The sequence below is a fragment of the Nelumbo nucifera genome, chromosome 2 (assembly GCF_055504915.1).
Source record: "Nelumbo nucifera cultivar China Antique chromosome 2, China Antique-T2T, whole genome shotgun sequence".
Classification (NCBI taxonomy): Eukaryota; Viridiplantae; Streptophyta; class Magnoliopsida; order Proteales; family Nelumbonaceae; genus Nelumbo; species Nelumbo nucifera.
In genome coordinates, this window is record NC_142650.1 from 41,435,774 (window position 1) to 41,440,304 (window position 4,531).

Below are 4,531 nucleotides of genomic sequence, written 5' to 3' on the forward strand. Positions count from 1 at the left end.
CCTAGTCGGATTAGGCTTTCGGGGAGATCGGGATGGAGCTCTCTGCCAAGGTTACCGAGGTAGAGTCCTACTCTTCAGCGGAGTTGTCTTTCCCCCCTATCCGTGGTTGAGCTTATCTGTGGGGTGTGTAGCCAACGTGGCTGGGCGATGACTGGGCGGCCATGTGTCTCTCAGGGCCATTTCAACCATGACCCCAACACCACTCTCCCAGTTCTGAAGTCGAGGGACGAGGTTCTCTTGGTTCATTGCTCGTCTAAGGAACTTCCGAGTTGTTGTTTGGTTCTTTTGTTGTCTGCGTAGTGTTGGTTGTTATTGAGGAATCCTTCGATCGTCGGCTGCAGAACTTAAATAAGAACCAAAATTTCGGTTCCCGAGCCACTCCTCCAGTTCTGCTGTCGAGGAGGGGGAATGCTCGGCCGGACTGTTGCGCGGTCGTGTAGCCTTGTCTGGCGTCGGGGCTCGGTTCCGGTCGGTGTTGAGCATTCTAGTTGGGTTGGCATTCTTGGGTGGCCCACCAAGGATCCGCGTCGGTGGTTGGACCGGTACTGATGGTCGAATTGGCGTAATTAATGGTCGTAACCGTTGCATGTCGGGGCCACTTCGGTTTCTGATACTTTGCACATGCGTCATCGTTCGCGTCGATTGGTCTTCCGAGGTGTTGTCAGAGGTGCTTCATCTGTATAGTTGATCTCTCCTCGGTCCGTGCTCCTGGTGGCTATAAAAGAAGGGGGGCACCCCCCTCTGTGTCATTTGCGAGGAAGGTAGCTTGCATTGCTCGACAGGGTGTGGTACGATTGCTCGACAATGATTGCTCGGTGGTGATTACTCGGTGGTGGTTGCTCGGCGGTGGTTGCTCAGCGGTAATTGATCGATGGTTTTCCATTCCTCGGTTCGGTATGTCTTCCTCATCCCGTCAATCCTTTTCCTCTTCCGGGTCCTCTAGTAGTGGTTCTAGTTCCAACTCTTCCCATGGCTCCAACTATGAGCCGGAGTTGAGGGATTTTGTGGCCGCCGAAGTCGAGGAGGTTGAGGCTGGCCCTTCTGGGACAGAGGCGGAACTTCCCCTGCGGGCAGGTCACCGATTTGGCACCATGCCCTGCATCTTGACGCATGGGGATATGGCTCGGGTCTGAGCTATGTAAGTCATTCCTGTGGAGTTCCAAATGAGGTGTCCGCAGCCCGGCGAAATGGTCACCGATGCTCAGCCCGGCGAGATATGTGTGTATGAGCATAGCTTGGAGGCTAGGTTGAGGTTCCCATTGAGCGAGGGGGTTGCCAAGGTACTGGGCTGGTATAGGGTATTGTCGGTGCAGTTTAAGCCGAATTCCTTCAGGTTCTTGCTCGGCCTCATGTCCTACTGTGCAGTCCGAGATATCGAGCTGACCCTGGGGATGGTGAGTTTTATGCTTCAGCTGAAGCACCATCAACAGGGCTACTACTATTTCTCCAATAGGTAGAGTGTTTGGTCGTTGGTCGGGACTCCTTCTGTGAAGCACTAGAAGGAGTCGTTCTTCTTTGTGTGCATTCCCGGGGGTCTCCCTTTTCCAGACAAGCTACGGGAGCCGAGGACAAATGTGCCGCAACCCCAACAGACGACACTTACTTGGGAGGAGAGGCCGACCCTGAGCATGATCCATGAAATAGATGTTATCGCGTACACATGCTCGGAGATGCTGATGCTCATCCGGTTGATGGAGAGGGTGGCCAGTCTGTTTCCTTTACTGCTTGTTTGCTAAGTTATTGTTCCCTTGTTTGCTTTCTACTTATCTCGAGCATTTTGTGTTGCAGGTATAAGGATGGCCAGCGAAGAAGAGATTGTTCGTCGGATGAGGGGACTTTGGCAGAGGCAGGGGCGAGCTGGTGCACAGTCGGAGGCTTGGCCCAAGGCAGCGGACCAGCCACGATCCGTGGATAGGGCGGCCCGTCGGCACAAGAGAGTTCGGCAGTAGGAGGCCGAGGAGGACGATGTTGTCGTAGTTAACCCTAAAGGGGTTCGTCATCCTACGGGTGCATCGGGGACAGAAATGGGCGGCAATAGATCGGGCCTGCACATGCCGCGATGGTTGGTTTGTGTTGACAATAACTTGGAGATGCTTGGGGTTCCCGAGCAGTTTCTATGAGGGATTATGACTATGTCGATGGCTCAGGAGTCGGTCGGGGTCGGTAACAAAGCCTTAGAATGCGCGCTTCTGCGGTCTACTGCCCAGGTGAGTTCCTTTCTTTCTTATCCCTTGTGTTTTTTTGGGGCTGTATACTCATCATTCTCTTCTACAGAATGCTTGTGCAGCGGTCATGTTGGTCGATCATCTCCGGGACCTTCAATCATTGTACGGATGAGAACACTCCAAGTATCTGCTATAGAAAGCCCAGCTAACCGAGCTTCAGGCTGCCGGGGAGCGGTCGGCCACTCTAGAGAGGGAGGTGGCCGAGCAAGCCAGTATTGTCCGGGGGCTGAAGCAAGAGATCTCTGAGCTTAAGGCGGAGCGGCAGAGGTTGAGGTAGGAGGCTGCCGAGGAGGCAATTGACCAGTACAAGGTGTTGGAAGAGATGAAGCTGCAAATGAACGAGTATGCCGAGGCCTCCTTTGAGGTTGGATTTAACTTCTTCCGCCGAAGGGTCCTTCACCCCTACTCGGAGCTGATTGAGGTGTCGTAGGGCTGGAGAGCTTGTGATCCGGACACTCCCCCAGGTTTCGTCAAGGATGCCGACGAAGAGGTCGAGGACAAGGTTGACGCTGCTGAAGGGGCTGTTGACTCTGCCGCCAAGGATTGAGTGGCTATTTCTTCCAAGTTGTGCTTTTTCTTTGTGTTGGGTTCTCTCCTCCTTTTTTTTTTGTTTCGGCTTGGTATGCCGAGCCTTAAACGATGTAGCAGACCATTTTCAGATTGAATATAAGTTCTTTTTGCTTACTATGTATATGCGTCTCGTTGCTGTTGCGCATTCTTTTTTACTTGTGCATTTTTCTTTTGCTGGCCGAGGCATGGCCAGCCGGGCTATCGCGTGCCGAGCCGGGCTATGCCTCGGTGTCCTCGGCCTTCTGCTGACCGGGGTGTGGTTGATCGAGATCTTTCGGTTTTCGAGCTCTCAGCCATGGAATGCTTAGTTTCTGGTCTCGTGAGCCTTTGGGGCCCTTTTAGGACTAGCCATTTCCTAGCTAGCTCAGCCGTTAGTCGGTGGTTGTGCGGAGTTCTACGACTGCCCTTAGGCCTCGGTGGGCGGGGGCATTCTTTCTCCATGTTTAGGCTCAGCCATGGTCAACTGAGTCGGGTAGCTTAGTCGGCGATACGCTGTCGAGCTGAGCGTTATGGGGTCGACCATTCTGGGTCGACGGAGTCAACTTGGTCGATAGTGCGGCTTGGTCTGTGCATGTGTAGTGCGTGCGATGAGCATGTATGTGCCTAGGGGTCGGAGATGTAACTTGAAAAGAAAAAGAAACTTTCATTGCTTGTAGATTTACTGGTAGTACATCCTGAGATTTTCCGAATTCCAACTCCTGGTGATTTTGTACGTCCTTTCCCAGTTTGGTTCTTCGTCATTCTGCTCCTCATTGAATAACTCGATCCAGAGAGTTGGGGAACCTATCTCCACGGGGACTATGGCCTCGGCCCCGTAGGTCAGAATAAAAGGGGTCTCTCTGGTAACAGTCCACGGAGTCGTCCTATATGCCTAGAGTATGCTTGAAAATTCCTCAACCCACCTTCCATTATTTTTTTTTGGCAGTGTAGTTCTGAATGAAGGTAGTCTTGCCGTCAGGTTTACGCCATAGCCATATTGAATCAAAGGCATCAATGACTGCTATTATCACTTAAAGTTGGATGGAGACCGGAGAGCATAGGGAATGAGAAGATTGTGTGTTGCATTGCGTATTTGCATGTTGGCCCCCATTAAAAGGGCTTCCATGTCCCACCTCCTTCTCCTTGCCAATGGTTTCGCGTACAATCAACGTGACTGGTCAACACTGATGGCCTCCTCTTTCTGAAAAATTGAAATATCCGCTTCCGCTTGTTAGAGTCCGGCCGTGGCCCGTGGAAATGGTTGGTGACTTGGTGCATGATGACGGAGGACTGAGAACCGGCTACGGCTGGGATAAGATCGGTCCAATATTAAAAATGTGTATACATACATATATATACATCATCATCAATAGACCTCCAATTCAACTCCAACCGAACCATCCACCCATGAACCTCTCCCAGTTCCCGATTGATGCATTCGGTCCAATTCTTTAAACATTGGTATTTGGTCATGACTAGGATAGGATTGGATCTGCTCCTCACACCAATTTTACAGTACATCGCAACATCTTTTATACATGATGTTCATAATGCACGGCTGGGATGCATTGTGAGGCGCGCTATGTGAGTATCAAATCCAAGCTTTTTTCATGCATAGAACATAATTGCATACCAAATTACTAATTACTAACCCAGCCGCGCATGCATATGGAAAGCAACTTTGAGCTCTAGCAGCAAGACACCAAAAAGACATGAACTTTTCACGCCCAACCTGGGGATAGAAGTGGCCAGCTTGG